This window comes from Herpailurus yagouaroundi, unplaced genomic scaffold (genome assembly GCF_014898765.1).
Source record: "Herpailurus yagouaroundi ecotype Mexico unplaced genomic scaffold, PumYag 28, whole genome shotgun sequence".
NCBI lineage: Eukaryota > Metazoa > Chordata > Mammalia > Carnivora > Felidae > Herpailurus > Herpailurus yagouaroundi.
Window position 1 is genome coordinate 73,964,178 of NW_024412376.1, and position 16,988 is coordinate 73,981,165.

Genomic DNA, 16,988 nt, shown 5'->3' on the forward strand with positions numbered 1-16,988 from the left:
ACACAGGAGTACTGATGCATAGGGGCACTTGTACCCCAATGTTCATAGCAGCACTCTCAACAATAGCCAAATTATGGAAAGAGCCTAAATGTCCATCAACTGATGAATGGATAAAGAAATTGTGGTTTATATACACAATGGAATACTACATGGCAATGAGAAAAAATGAAATATGGCCTTTTGTAGCAACGTGGATGGAACTGGAGAGTGTGATGCTAAGTGAAATAAGCCATACAGAGAAAGACAGATACCATATGGTTTCACTCTTATGTGGATCCTGAGAAACTTAACAGGAACCCATGGGGGAGGGGAAGGAAAAAAAAAAAAAAGAGGTTAGAGTGGGAGAGAGCCAAAGCATAAGAGACTGTTGAGAACTGAGAGCAAACTGAGGGTTGATGGGGGGTGGGAGGGAGGAGAGGGTGGGTGATGGGTATTGAGGAGGGCACCTTTTGGGATGAGCACTGGGTGTTGTATGGAAACCAATTTGACAATAAATTTCATATATATAAAAAAAATTGTTATGTTCTAAAAAAAAAAGGAAACCAATTTGACAATAAATTTCATATATTAAAAAAATAAAAAAAGAAAATATCATAATCTGGGGGCACCTCAGTCAGGCATCCGACTTTGGCTCAGGTCATGATCTCATTGCTCAAGAGTTTGAACTGCGCATGGGGCTCTCTGCTGTCAGCGCAGAGCCCTCTTGGAATCCTCTGTTTCACTCTCCATCTGCCACTGCCCTGCACTTTCTCTTTCTCAAAAATAAATATACATTTAAAAAAATCATAACCTGAAAACGCATTTAATACACTTAATCTGCTAAACGTTACGGCATTACAGCTTCGCCTAAACTACCTTAAACATGCTCATAACACATTAGCTTACAGTTGGGCAAAACCATCTAACACAAAGCCTATTTTATAATAAAGTGTTGAATATCTCATAATTTATTGAATACTGTGCTGAAAATGAAAAGCAGAATGGTTGTATGGGTGCAGAGTGGTTTTAAGTGAATCAGTTGTTTACCCTTGTGATTACGCGGCTGATTGGAGCTTTGGCTTGCTGCTTCTGCTCAGCATCACTTGAAAGTATTGTATTGTATGTCACTATCTCAGGAAAAGGTTAAAATTCAGAAATCGAATTATGGTTTCTACTATATACATAGAGCTTTCATACCATGCCACATTCAGAAAATAATAAGTCAAACCATTGGAACTTGGAGACGGTCTATAAATTTTTATTCTGAATTTTGGTCCATAGTAGCATGCATATTTATGGCCAGCTGTCATGTGGTTAATGAAGGAGTATGAACATAAATATCAAAAACCTACTAAGGTGATTCTATATTTATATTTCTAAAAAATATTGTTGTTTTTTATTTTGAATCTCTAGCTAAGCTCTCAGATAAAACCTTTACAAAATCTGTACAACTGTAATTCTTGCTCATGCTCTTAGGGAGCAAGAGTCAAGGCATTAGTGCAAGAATCTGTTCGGTATCATTCATAGAAGTCCTTGCAGAAAGGAGAAGAGTAGGTGGAGAAACAGAAAAGGAAAGCAACTCAACTGGCACTCACGTTTTTAATTTTTATTTTCTTTGGTAACTTAAGCTTATCTATGTTGTTTTTCTTTGATTTATTTTGTCATTTATATTGATTGAACTGAAGATAATCACGATCAAGGCAGAAAAATGCTATAAAATGACTTAAAAAATTTTTTTAAACATTTATTTATTTTTGAGACAGAGAGAGACAGAGCATGAACGGGGGAGGGTCAGAGAGAGAGGGAGACACAGAATCTGAAACAGGCTCCAGGCTCTGAGCTGTCAGCACAGAGCCTGACGCGGGGCCTGAACTCACAGACTGAGAGATCATGACCTGAGCTGAAGTCAGCCGCTTAACCGACTGAGCCACCCAGGTGCCCCTAAAATGACTTTAGTAGAAAATAAATCAAGGCTGACAGTTTCAACCTATTTGGTAATAAACACACAACTGCAAAACTTTCATTTCATTAGTTATTCCTTAGAAATTCTAAGGAAGTGCAGTGTATTTACAAATGATAACCATCAACACATAAGAAGTTCTTGCTGGGCCAATCGCCTATCAGGCTTTGCAGGGGCTAACCATGAATGACTGGATGAGAGAAAGCCACTGAGGATGGATTCTTTTGGGACATTTAATTATAATGAACTTTATGCAGCTCTTTTTTTTTTTTTTTTTCTTTTCAGTTCCATTGCTAGCTCATGAGCATAGTCATTGGGACAATGCATGTTGATATAGTTTCAGAGAGGAGATTTCTGATTTTTCAGAGCTAAAACAAAAATCAGAAATTGCTTTCTACTGGTTGCACTAGGCACTACAGATACAGAGAATAAGACAAACCCCCTGCTTTCAAGCAATTCTCAGCTTAAGCTCATTTGAGTCATTACCATGGACACAGACATTTGTATTAGGAATGTTTTATTGAGCAGTGTCAACCAGTGAGGACTGTGGGATATCACTGGAAAATACCCATTTAGGAGAATACCTTGCGGACTCTTTTAGCTCTTCTGTTCTTTGTAACACCTGAAACAAAATGAATTTATGTACTTACTATCTTGTCGTTTTGTGATACATAACAGTGAAGGAAAGGCCATGAGGAACTAGCCTAGTTCCAAGGCCTTGTAAACCATAGTCAATTTGATGTAGCTGTCCATACAAAGTGGTTGTGAGTCATGGTTAAGTGATTGTGACATGTCTGAAAGGCAAACTTATGTCACAGAAAAGAAGAGCTCTCTGGATAGGTGGTTACATATAGCTTTTGTAAAGACATTTGGAAACTTTGATCTGGAAGAGACCACATCACAGAGAAACTGTTATTGTCTGAAAGCACACTGGTGATAAAAACCTTTCAGTACCTATATAAACTAAATTTTATATGTGCTCATATTGCCACCTTTTTTTTGTGATTACCGGAGCTAATATTCTAATTGTGTGCCTATGAAACATGGCAGACATAAGGGTAAGTAGATATCTAGAAGTCCTGAGAAGGTTCATACTTCTCTCACATTTTATCTTATTTCCAAGATTCACTGTAACTATGATATCAATATCAATAAATTTCACTTTGAGTTTTCATGTTATAATTCCATTGTCTTCTCATAAGACCACAAAAATAATGGAAGTCAAAAACAATATATTTAAGAAAGCTGAAAGGAAAGATGTTCATTTATTTTACATAAAGTACATTAGTATTCTCCATGGCCTACCTTCCAACTTTCCAGAGTTAATTCTTGCCATGTCTCAATGTCTCAATTGTTTTCTTTTTTATTCACCCAAGCCAACCAATTGACAACGGTTTCCTAATGTTCTAATTCCTCCTAATTGGTGTACATGCTGCATCTCACTGTGCTCCTTGTGTGCTTTTTAATATCCACAACAGCCTAGAGGACATTACCAGAAAGAAAACTACATTGCTATTGGCCCAGTTAGTGTCATGGAGACCAAATTCATTTTTCCTTCTGGTTCTGTTCCTTTTTTCTTCTTTGCCCACACTTCCCTGGGCCTTCTTGACTCACCTACCTTGCGATATTGGATTCCCGGGGAAGCAGATATGGAGACCAAGTAGGAGTGCCAAAGGGGAAGGAAAGAAGGAAAGAGGCAGAAATGGACAAGGGGAAGCTATCCAACTGTGATGCTGACCTGATGAAGCTCAACAGACAGGTCTGGAGCAGCAAGTGCCCTTAGAGGACCCCATATTGGATGAAAATGGCCAGCTTCCTATATCCCTATTTGGGTCAGGCATTGGTTAGATTGTCTTCCTCTGTCCTCAGATAAGAGTGACCTCAGCTGGAAAGCTGGGATAGCCCCTGGTATAGTTAATGGCTGGAGGCTGTCAGTCTTACATTCCATAGCTTGCAGCCAGGAAGCCTGTCCCTTCTTGAAGAGGAGTATCTCTCTTTGCCACATCCTGCTCCTAGGATCTCAGTCCCACGTCTGACATGCAGCAAAGTACTCAAGGTCACCAATTTCTGATTCCATTGGGGAATATTTTCCTCCTCAATTTATTAGAAAGAGGCCTTAGGTTTTTCAGATTCAAGATAGTAAGAATAAATAACCCTTTCTCCAGTTGATTTTAAGAATCCCTCATAATGAGACCTTGTTGGCAGTCTGAAGGCTCTATGTTTTTACTATGTCTCCTTGATCTCTAAACTACTGTAAGAAGAAAAGAATGAGGAAGAAGAACGATTCAGCTCAAAGGGCACGTTCTTTGTGGAGGTTTTTCCAACACCCTCCTCTAGGCTGAATTCGCTGTTTTTCAGCTGTACTTGCACTGGCTGCTGTGAATGCCTCAGTTATAGCACTTAGCATATTGTGTTCTAGTAGTTGACTGTCTTGTCTGTTCCTTCATTAGAATGGACACTTTTTATTTAAAATTTTTTTAACATTTATTTTTGAGACAGGGAGAGACAGAGCATGAACGGGGGAGGGTCAGAGAGATGGAGACACAGAATCTGAAACAGGCTCCAGGCTCTGAGTTGTCAGCACTGAGCCCGACGCGGGGCTCAAACTCACAGACTGCGAGATCATGACCTGAGGTGAAGTCGGCCGCTTAACCTAAGACTGAGCCACCCAGGCGCCCCATGACGGGACACTTTTTAAGGGCAAGAAAATTCCTTGTCCCTCTACTGTCTCTAACTCTTAGGCTTGTAATAGATGCTTTGGATTTGAACTCTTGTGGTGCGACAGCAGCCCCAAACCCACTGTGATATAAAGCTGTATTTTCATTAGATTTCCAGATGGTTGAAAAATATACTCAATGCTTTATCAAACACTTTATAAAATGTTTATAATATACACTTAACCAAATTCAGAAAAATACCGATTAGCTTTTAGAAGAAAATAAAACTTTATAATTATACAATCTCAATATAATTAATATTGATGTTTTGTTTCCTTTGTGTTTTTTTGTGATTTAGAATTTTATAAGTTGATATATGTACTTTTGCACCTAATATTATATTTAAAGCATTTGCCATGTCATTTAATATTATTAAAAGTTATTTAATTATTTTTCTGTTATCAGAAATTAGGTAGTTTCCAATATTTGCTTTTATGGATAACCTGTCATGAACTTCTTTCAAAATAAATCTTGATTCTAACCTGTGACTATTTCCTTCAGGTTAAACAGTAATATATTTGTTAATATTTGTACATGTTGTTGAACTATTTTCCAGAGAGTTTATACCAGTTTATCCTTCCCTATAAGTATGTGTGTGAAGTCCTTCTCACCACACTCATGGCAGCACTATTATCTTTAAAACAGGACAACTTAGACAACATAAACAATGGTTCTTTCTGTTTTAATGGGGATTTCTCTGGGTCCAGCTAGCTAAATCTAAATATAAAAGTTTTTATATTTTATTTTATATTTCATATTTTATTTCATATTTTATTAGTCACTTATATGCTACCTTCTCTAATTTTTATATTCATAGTATTTGTTCATTATTATGAGTTTGAGTGAGTTTTTAATGTATTGAGTGAGTTTTTTAAGTACTATTAAATGTGTTTGTCATTATTGATATAAATAATATTCTCAGTTTGAATTGTCTTACAATTTTATAAGATTCTGCTCTTCAGAGAGCCTCAAATTTTATCTAGATAAATTTAACCAGCACTTCCTAATCTATTTACTTCTGTATTTAGAAAGTGCTTATTCACTACAAGATCAGTACATCATTATTCCCATCTGTTTTCTGCTTTTATTTTAAAATAAAATTTATTTTAATGGATGGTAGTTTAAAATTATGATCCAACTTAATATGTTCCTCAAAAGTATAATTTCCCCAAAACCTTTCAGTGATTCATCTATATACATTGGTTTACAATGCTTCTTTTCTATCTATTATGATCTTTTTTATTTTATTGGTTTTAAGATAGTCTCTAATATTCTGCTGATTTATTTGCCCATTCTTGAAACAATATTTACAAATGTTTTATGGATGCTTGAAAAGAAGGCACATTCACAGTTAGTGGGAAACATCCATCCATCCACCCAGATATTCCACGTTTGTTTCAGATCAATCCAAACACCTTTAGAAATAAAGTGAGTGATGTGAATGTGCCCAAAGGCCAAGTGTAATTCATTAGGAAGTGGTTTCAATGAGGTTGGTGGGGAGAGCACATGCCTGGCCTAGAGACACAAAGTCAAATATTAAAAAAATATATTTTACTGATGCAATTCCTCAGTTCAAGTATGTTTATAGAATGAATTTGGCTTCTTGTCTTTACATTCACATACTCCAGTATGCCTAATTATGTTGGGAGGGGGAACTTTTTTCAAAACAAACCAAAACAAAATAAAACAATTGTAACAGCCTTTACCTTCTGAGTGAGAGGAGGCAAGAATGAGGTATATATTTTATTGGGAAAACAGATTGTGATGGGAGGAGAAAGGAAAGCTTGAACTTTCAAGGCTTCTATGAATTCTTCTATGTTAAACTCAAACTATTGGGTCATTTGCTTATCAGAGCATATGATCTAATCTTTGGATTTTTGAAAAGCTAAATTACTGCGCAGACAAATAGTGGTAAAGCTTGGGGCTGGCACTTAGGGGATTGGAGGGAGAAATGAGACATCTTGTCTTTGTTGAGATGTAAAATGATGAGAAGTTTGTGCCAATATGTATTTAGGTTTAAATACTACTTTACAAGTAAATAAATTGCTAAATAAAGGGAAAAAATTCCATTGGTTCCAGATGAGATGACCTAGGACACCAAGCCATTTACCATAATATGAATACATGGCAGGGAAGGGACCAGGAAGTACAGACTTGATCACCTGGGCCAGAGAACAGTCACAGGATAGGGTGGAGAACTCACACATGAAGAAGGTCCATGAGAGATCAACTCTTTTCAATGCCTTTCATTCAGAGAGGCCACTATCAGCATCCAGAAGAGTGGCATGAACTGGAATAAACTAACAGAGATTCTGTCACAGTGAGGGAACATTGAAAGGGATTTGTGAGGAGAGAGGAAAAAGGCAATAAAGGAGGAAGGTTTGGGTTTGTTTTTGTTTTGTGTAAATCCAAATAAGCACTGTTTATTAAGAGGTGGATCTCAACTGGATGGAGTAAACATGAAATTTTATTTTTCTCTAATCAGGGCTTTCAACATTTATCAAATTCTTCACTTCATTCTTTAAGAGTATCATAGACACATTCCAAAACCTTTGGACACTCTCCGATTTAAAAACTCAACCCAATCAAATTTAAAAATCCCTTCATACTTGATCTAAAATTTTGCTTCACCACATCACTTCTTAAAGTCATGATTCATGGGTCTTTAAGTGGGAGATTAACACGAGCGGTTCTTGTACCCCCTTATTTCACCCTCTCATCTAGACAAGTGGAAAAATGGACTGAAAAGTTATCTGTTTTAACCAGGTAGAGTTGTGCTTCCCTCTTTGTTGGCTTGTGCTGGTTTATGCTGCTCCTCAGGTTAATCCTGACAGGCTGGTGATGGTGGCCTTTCCGTGTGAAAGGCACTCTCTCAGTGGAGGCTCACGTGTGAGTTCTTTACACCATCCTATGAGATCTTCCTGTAGTTCATTTCTCTGGCATGGGGCATCTTCTCTTGCATACACACTTCTAATTTCTTCTACCCAGTTCCCATCCACAGTGGTATACATTATAGACTCCATGCTGTAGTCCCTTAACCTGGAGGGCAGCCTTCTTGGATGAGGTACTGGCTAAAAGATCTCAAGATTAGTTCCTTTTCTGGTGTCCCTTGGATCTATAAGAATTCATACACCCTTAGAAGAGCAAATGATGTCTTTGCCATTCTATTGTTATCATCTCTCTTTAATTTGTAGGGGCAAGTCATCAAGTCTTGGCAGATAGTCATTCCCCCAATGCAAGGCCAACTTGCTCATTCTGGAGGGACTAAATATTTCTATTCAACAGTTTCTGAAAGAATCCCCTCCTGGCATCTTGACTTGAGTGCTGTGGAAGTGCATTTTCCCATGAATACTACATATACCAAAAGCCCAATGACTTCAACAGTCTTTCCTTCTTTCTCTCAAGTCAACTCCTTATATAGGTGGTTGGGGTATGGTATGGTGGGGATGGGACCTGGATGAGGATAGTAGGCTGATTTTTCTGTTTTTCATTAGATCTTGTGGGAGATACTGATGCCCAGAGCCTCTCTTTATGATGTGATATAATAGCTTCTCTTTGTCCTCAAATTTGAACTCTAGTAAGGTTAGTATACGTAACAAATTAATAGATTATACAGTTGCATATCCATGTTGCCTGAACAGTTCCACTCAATATTGTTGCATGGAGAAAATCATGCACTAGAATAAGGCAGAATATTGTATTCCTGTGGTCTGTGTTGAATCCAAGCAGTGGAATCATCTTGTTGTTTAGTGTTCTTGCCCTGCTCTTATTTCTGCCCTGGAGGGTTAAGCTGGTTCTTTTAGGAGGGAGTAAAAAAAATCTTTGTTTACGCATTAAATACAGAGCTTTCTAGAGTATATGCTATGTTGTGCTGATAAATGTGACCTCGAAATAAGCAAACAAAAAATCAAGAACAGAACAAAACAAAACAGAAAATCACAGGAAAAAAACCCAAACTGAAACAAAAACAATGATATTTGTAGTGTTTTCCAACTTCCAAGGTGTAAATACTTACACTATGTGGATTTCGACCTCTGGATATGAAGTCAGTAAATGGGGAGTAGGAAAGAAATCCACATAATTGTCTTTAAAAAATTTTTTTTGAACATTTATTTTTGAGAGAGAGAAAGAGACAGAACATGAGTGGGGAAGGGACAGAGAGAGAGAGAGAGAGAGAGGGAGGCACAGAATCCGAAGCAGGCTCCAGGCTCTGAGCTGACAGCACAGAGACCGAAGGGGGGCTCAAACTCAGGAATTGAGATCATGACCTGAGCCGAAGTTGGACACTTAACCAACTGAGCCACCCAGGCACCCCTCACATAAATGTCCCTTGTGAGCTAGTACAAGCTGGCTGCAGTGCATCATTACTTATTAGGTATTACTTTATAGAGCATGATGGACATTACGTTGATATTGTAACCCTTCTGATACGTTCTACCTGAGCTAATTGTTGGAGCTATCTTTAAGAGAGAGAGAGAGAGAAAGAGAGAGAGTGTGTGTGTGTTATTTTCTGAGATAAGGCAAAATGAAGTAGACCTGAAAACAGAGCAACAGGGAAATGTTTGGGCACTTTTCCTGGGGGAAGCAGAGCTATGTGACAAGGGAAGAAGCTAGATTTACTAGAAAAGTGGGTGAAATTCACAGTGGTGGGATAGCCAAATTCTAATGACTTTTAAGAACAGGCTGTCTAGTATAAATAGTCTGCTCATCAGGGTTGTAATTCTACTTTACTGCCCCAAACTTTCACTTACATTGACCATACATACAAAAAGGCCTGTGTGAGCTGTTGTTAGATAAATGAAGAAAAGGGTCTATATACCATGTCTGGGCCAATGCACAGTGAATAAAGTAGAATGAAACAGAAGGCAAGAATCTAATGAGGTTGAGAGGGCAAGAACAAGGCTGGAGGGAATTTTGAGAAGGGAAGACATGGGAATTCCCAGAAGTGGTGGGGAGGAACTTTTGCCTGATGTGTAATGGGGGTGTTTACCAATTTTATTTTTGACAGAAAGATGACCTTAGCTGACATCTGGATATCATTTAGTCTAGTGTTAAAAATAATTGTGACCTTATTTTAATTTATTTGATCTGCCAAAGGTTGTTTTTTTACTATAACTGTGTTTCTGTCATTTACTCATATATTTAACAGTCTTATTTCATACACGTTTTCGTTATAGTGTTTGAGGCATTAAAATTCATGGCTATTACAACTTATTTGTGGATTATCAAGGCAAATTTTCCTGTTGTTTACCCAAGAACATGACGTGCTTTTTCATTTGTTCAGATCCTATGTATCTCTCAGGCAATTTAAAAGTATTTCTTTCTAGATCTTACATTTTTCTTCTTAAACATTCCTATGTGTAATAGAGACTGCTAATTGTCCCCTAATATTATTTCTCCTCTTGTTTCCCTGCAGTGGAAGCCCTGAATTTTAGCTGGCACATGTCTGCCTCATTTCACAGCCTCCATTGCAGGGAAGCCTGGCCACTGACCAAGTTTTGGACAAAGAGATGTAAGTGGAAGTGGTATATGCAATTTTGAGGAGTGTTTTTTAAGTGGGAAGGTATGTTCTCCTTTCTCTTTCTTGTGGTGAGAATGGGGCACTATGATTAGAGCAGAAACCAGGAAGGAGCCCAGGACTCTTAGTGATCTGTGGAACAGCTATTCTAGTCTTGGACCCCTGACCACTGGACTTTGCACATGAAACAATAACCACTTGTGTGTCTAAGACACTGAGTTTTATGTTGCATATAGCTGAACCTAATCGTAATTTATTTGCTAAGCTTTAAAAAAATATTGTAAATGCAATATTTTTCTGTATCAATACATACACAATGTATTGATATATTCCCTTTGTATCTTACTATGTGACTGAATTTTCACATTGTAGTAGTTAGGAAACAAGGATGGAACACAGAAGAAAAAGGAGGCACTGGTTTATGTGATTGCTTTAGCAGTTAAAGATATGAGGGGGTCAGTGTTTCTTATAACAATAGTGGAGATGATTTGCAGTTGTTAACTGCTACAGAAGTTTCACTAGACAAGAATGACAGGTTCTGGGCAGCCAACTACCAAGGTACATCATGAAGACTAAAGAGCTTACAGAGTAGCATTTAAAGAGAGCCTCATCTCCTGCAACCAGAGAGCCACCTGTGCTGAAAATTAGGCCTGAAGTTTGATTGTGAGAGTGGCAGAGTTACAAGAGACTGGATTCATAGTCCCAGCTAGTATCCCCTGGTAAAGACAAAATCGTGGAATGGGGACATTTGGGTAGATGCTCTTGAGAACCACAAACCCACAGATTCCCATGAATCCCCCAGTCTGGCTAACTCACCTCCCCCTTGTTAGAGGACAGTAGTGTCCTGCTGCATGGAGGCAAAAACCTTATCTGAAATATATTTTTTGAAAAAGATGTTTATTCTCCTCAGGATCTTTCACTACATACATATATACATACAATTTATTTATTTATTTATTCATTCATTCATTCATTCATTCATTCATTCATTTATAAGCTGATGGAGCCAGGCCTCAACATGGTCTTTCTATGGAACTACTACCTCTTCAGGAGACATATATGTAGGCTGTGGCTCATATTTACTAGCAGGAATCAGAACGAAAACAAGCAAACAAAAAAATGTATTGGGATGGATCTTGAAGATGCTCAGTTAGGAGGGGCAGAATATAAAGCTGAGTAGGATCAAGGTTTGCCTTTTTTTTTTTTTCTCCTCTTTCCATCAATGTAACTTTTTTGTTATATGTGTCATTTGGTTTTACTTTTGGAATCTAGATCTTAGGTTTCAGGTGTTCATGATGATTGGATTTTGCTAGGCGTGCTATACCTGGATGATGGGAAAATGAAGAAAGGAGATTACTTCTGTATTGGAAGAGCTGTGATAGAGGCATTACTGAGTTGGTGGTCTAATGAAGGCAAAGTGCTGCTTGTGGGGAGAGGTTGAATAAGTGAGGTGGAAGGAGAAGCAGTTGTGGTGAGAAAGTGGCTGACTCATTGTTTTTGGACATGGAGCAATCATGGATTGTGACAGGGCTGGGTGCCAATCTGGTGTGGGTATCCAAGTTGGAAGTGGAAGAGAAGGTTACATGGAATCTGTAAGCCAGGAAACTGAAGGACTGGGTTTGTTGGAACAGCAAAGTTCTTCAGGCAGATGATAGGATTTAACATGGAGAGAAAACTCGGTCGGATGATTAAGGACCTTCACTTCATTTTGATGACACTAACAAGAATGGAGTGGAGAGTAGAATAAAATTATGAGTCTTAAAGAGCAGGTTTTATGTGACAGGAGTGGAGGTAGGAATGGTCTGAAGACAAAGGTACATTCCTTAGAGTTCTGAATTCTGTAGAAAGACAGTGGAAGAAAAAAGGTTTTCTTCCAGTGTTCTTTGGGGTAGGAAAATAGTTTTTTCTCCATCCAGTCAGATCAGTCTTATTGTTTATAGAAATTACTCCGAAATGCCAGCAATATCAGTTCTGGCAATATGAGCACATTTCAAATGTAAAGTTGTGAGAGGCCAATTAATAGAGCCACCAACTCATTGCCATTTTAAATAAAATCTTTATTATATATGTCAGTACATTATATATATATATTTATGTATATATAAAAATATGTATTTATATATATATGTCAATGGGAAGCTGTATTGAGTTTATATAAATTTTATGATTTTATAATATTCTTCAGCTATTAATGGCTTAAGACAAAGTATTGCCAACGTAACTGGACAACTTAATAAAAAATTCAAAGCCGTTATTTTAACACAAATCCCGTTATTCAAAATGACCAATTCGTTCATTTCGTTACTGATTTAACAGCACAGTTTTTTGGCCTTTCAAAGTTTTCCATGACAGCTGTTTTCTTTTATTTGTTTCTATTTTTGCCTGTTACACCATAGAAAACAATAAACAGAAAATTCTGAAACAGATGGCTACTATTGTATTTTGTAGTTTATTTTTAAAATATGCAACCCAAAACATCTGCCATAATCTGGAACTAATTTTCAGAAAATGATTTTGACTTAATGTTTAATGTGGATCCAATTGTAAATGATAATGGTATATACAGTGACTAGACAGACACTAAGGTGAGCATTTTGCTTCTGTGGAAGCATTTGATGAAGTTACTAAGGTTTTATTTTATTTTTTAGTTAAATTCTACTCTTGTATCAATAATCTACTGAACTTCAATTTAGTCTTTGTACTTTGCATTTGTTTTCTTTCCATCAAATCTCTACATTCGCTCCCGTTTTCACACCAAATCATACTTTGTTTTATAGGTCTAGACATGCTAGAAGGCAAAGACCCCTATTATTTTGAAATTAGCCCCACCGTCCTATTATTTAATGTATGGACCTCATTGAGATAATTAGGAAGTATATTTAAATAAATATCTGCTTCCAAGTTTACTTATTAACAAAATGCATGTTTTTCTAGGATTATCATGAGAACAGTGGATATATTCAGATATTTTCTAGGCCATCATTTTATCACTTTGAGGTTTAACGTTCTCTATTGGTATTCTAGAAAACAGAGAGCTTGCAAATCAGAGAAAGGTGACTTGCTCATTCTTCTCAGAAAAAAATGGAAATGCTGAAGAGATATTTAGTTAGGATTCTAGCAAATAGGTACCTGTGTTAAATTAATGTAGTTCATCTAACAACTCTATGCATCACATATGATATGTGCCATGTTTTGATATATATCGTTTTTTGATATTTTAAATTAATCGATTCTTTTAGCAAATATTTATTGAAATCTTACTGTGTTTCAGACACCACCTAGATGTTGGATGTGAACAAACCAGACAAAGTTGTATTCAAATGGGAAGATGGATAATAAATAAAAGTACACATAGTATAATTTTAGAAAATCACAAATGCTGAGGAGAGGAAACATCATAGCAAAGGAATAGAGAATGACTAATGGATGGAGATAGGGGCATGTTAGATATATTATTTCTTCATTTCAAAACACTTAGATCAAATCTGTGATATTCACTGCATAAGAATTTATAGACATTTTAAAGATCTTAAATATTTATGTCTGCAATTGATATAAAAGTACTAACACTTCCTTTTTTTCCCCTCTGATCATTATCATTTGCAATCCTTACCTAGAATTTTAAATTTGCAAGTTATGCATTATTTTTTTTTTCCTTTTGTAACCATCTTAGGTAGCTCAGTAAGGGGGGAAAACAGTTGCAGTTAGTGCATGAGAAAGCTTAATGAAAATAGAAATAAATGAAAATACAGTTAAAGTCTCATGTTCAGATATTGAATAAAGAGTGTAATACATAGATCTTTAGGAGAACTGGATTTTAAGTTACAGCTTTTATTTATTGATTTACATTTAAAATGCATGCGTCTTGTTTGCCTCATCTGCAAATGAAGACAGAACATTTTCTAAATTTGAAGACTGATGCTTGAATAATAAAATTAACTCAAGAAAATTTCAGATCTAATAATTTTGATGCTATGAAAAATCAAATTTATAATTAATGTTCTAAATAATAATGATATGTTTTGAGACTTGGAAAAATCAAATTTGTAAATACCACTGTAACAAATACTATCTTTAATCAGATTTCATTCTTTTTGTTTGTTTTGCCTATAGCACAAGGTGGACTTATGTCCTGTATCTGAATGAACTAGCATCCAATATACTCTTACTAATTCCAAACATCGATTATCTGTCAAAGAACCATCACCTTTAGTTTTCTTTACTTAAATTAGCATTAGCCTCTGATTTTTATGGGGATGCTTTTCCCAAAGAAAAGAAACTGCTTATAACCCTAAACACAAAAGAAACAGGGGACAAAATGCATTAGTTTTGTTGAATCCACTTGGCTTCTTGTGACCACCTCCTTTATAGTGCTCACAAACCACCCACTGGTGGCCTGTTCTACACACTTAACTAAGATCAATACAAAGCTTGGAAGTTTCAATTCATGTTTCATATTTTCTTCTTATTTTTGTTTGTTTGTTTTTTGTAAATTGAGACATCTCTCAATCTCTAGTGTTCAGTGATAAGCATATTACAATCTTATTTGCAAGTTATTTCAGTATCTTGGGTTGTAATATATTGGAGTTAAAAGTCTAGAAAACAATTAGGCCCTGTTGACTGCTCACCTGCATTGTTGAAAGTTTCCATGTTCTACAGAAGAGGGTTATGTTTATACTCTGAGTGTTGGAGTTTTCCCAAAGGTAAATAATCCATCACTCTCTTTGGCCTACATTCCATTCCTTACATGTGCTCAATATAATTGTGAATAGCTCTTCTACTTAGTGTGAGAGGGGAGTGTGTCCACAGTGGCATTTTAGTCATTGCTTAGGCTGTGGTCTTTCCTAATGCCAGTTGCCAGTGGGCCTCAAAGTCCAGGAAACCAAGTAATACAGAACTGATAACTACTAATTCTACATTCGTGAAGCTTCTTTTACTTACTTACTAAGGAGTATAAATGAAGGGCAGTTCCGAGTTGAGGCTGTTCTGAACTGTAGATGTGTCTCTTGAAGAATGTCTCATAACTCCACCTTACCTTAAATTCATGGTCTAGTTTCTATGTGTTAAATACAATTCACAAAGGTACAAGTCCTCTGCTTTGAAAGTAGTGTTGTGGAAAATATGGAAAATAAACTTCCTGTTTATTGATCTCTTACATTACCACATGGAACAGAATACATTTGTTTGTATACTACCTTTTGATAGGCTTAAAGTTGTCTAATTTTCCTATAAAGTTAATTGATTCAATGTTGCTATGCTATTATTAATGCATCATTAATACAAATAAGTCAATAATCTGCCTATCACTTTTGGAATATATTAAAAATTATTTATAATTAAAGAAACATCAGCAAAGTAGTCATCTCTCATCTTTCCATAATTCTTTTGTTTGTGGTCCTCTTTTTGAGGTAGTGCAGTGGCCTTTTGTAATGATTGATTTGAACCATTAATGACAAGTCCAACTAGGTTTTGGTTCATCCATCTTCCCTTAGTCCAGCCAAAAATGTTCCTATAAATAAACATCATGTCTGAGTGATTTTTGACTGAAAGAACTCCAAGGAGTCTCGTGGCTGTTATGTTTGTCTCTTCAACTACCTAACAGGACTGACACAGCTCCGACTGGGGCCATTTGACCCTGAGTTTAGCATACCCAAAACCTAACTGTGAGATAACCTTTTGGGGGTGCTAACTTGATGCCTTGAAATTCTGGAACAGTTTCTGGGATCCCTAAGGCTATCTGGGTGTTGGTGAGGAATGACACATCGAAACACAGGCCCTTACTACAGTACCACATGCAGGGGTGTGTATTTCTGCATGATGTCTCTGTGTGTGGAAACTGACAAAACCAGTAGGAGAAATTGTGCTAATAGGATATTACCTTCTCTGATGACAGTACTGTTTTCAAATCTTCCTTTTCCTGGCTGTGCAAAAAGTGATTTTTTTTAAAGTTTCTGTTTCAAAGAGGATGTGGATATAAGTGGTGGATGAGCAGGCATCACACTGGCAGGCAGATTCTCCAGGGCACATTGTGCTGAATGCTCCCTGTTCCTGCTTTTCATTTGATTCTCTTGAGGAGTCTGTTCTTGTCTCTGCAGGAAGGTATTAATTATTCTCCACTTGTACCTCCTGGGCTTCTAAAGGCAAAAATATGCAAAGCAAGGTTTTCAGTAATTTGAGAAACTCCTTCATAAAGTAGAAATTCAGTGACTTTATTAGCATGACTAAAATCATTACAACAATTCTGTTCATGTCTGCTGTGCTGTTGAAGGGTAGACCTCTTTTCTCCTAAGGCTTCTGGTAATTTTCATCACTGTAAAGCATTTTTTTTTTCTTTTTTAACTCAATCAATTTGTTCTTACATATTCATACAGAGTTGGAACCAAACTTAAAATTTGGGCTGGAAATTGTGAGGTATATTTAACCTGTGGAAAATTTGATGTTTACATTCTTCTTGCTTTTAAATATGATGAAATTACTACAAAGGAAGACAAGTTTTTGGATTCATTTTGGTGCAACTGTCTGAAGCTTTCCCAGTATCTCCCCCATTTTCTGAAGTCTCCAAAAAGAGATTACTTTCAAGCAGTTTCTAAATAGCTCAGTACCTTGAATCATACTTCATTCAATGCCATCCATTCTGCCAGAGTGTCTCCCTAAAGTATTACTTAGACCAGGTCACTGCACTGTTCAGTGTCCATTACCCAGTGTCTAATGCAAACATCATACCTGATTGTCAGTGTCTTCTATAATTTGGGCCTATCAAACTGTGATATCTGGTTAATTGCCTTTTCAAGTCTAGTGACATTTCTGCCTAAAT

The 16,988-nt window shown here is 36.7% G+C and overlaps 1 long non-coding RNA gene across 1 annotated transcript in view; it reads left to right on the forward strand.

Annotated features, from left to right (window-relative positions):
* The window catches only part of LOC121030941 (uncharacterized), a 155,034-nt gene extending 144,761 nt beyond the window's left edge, over positions 1 to 10,273 (forward strand). The window contains exon 3 of the long non-coding RNA XR_005790470.1: positions 10,073 to 10,273. This is a non-coding gene — a long non-coding RNA (uncharacterized LOC121030941). The remainder of the gene's footprint in view (positions 1 to 10,072) is intronic.
* Positions 10,274 to 16,988: the final 6,715 nt, after the last annotated feature.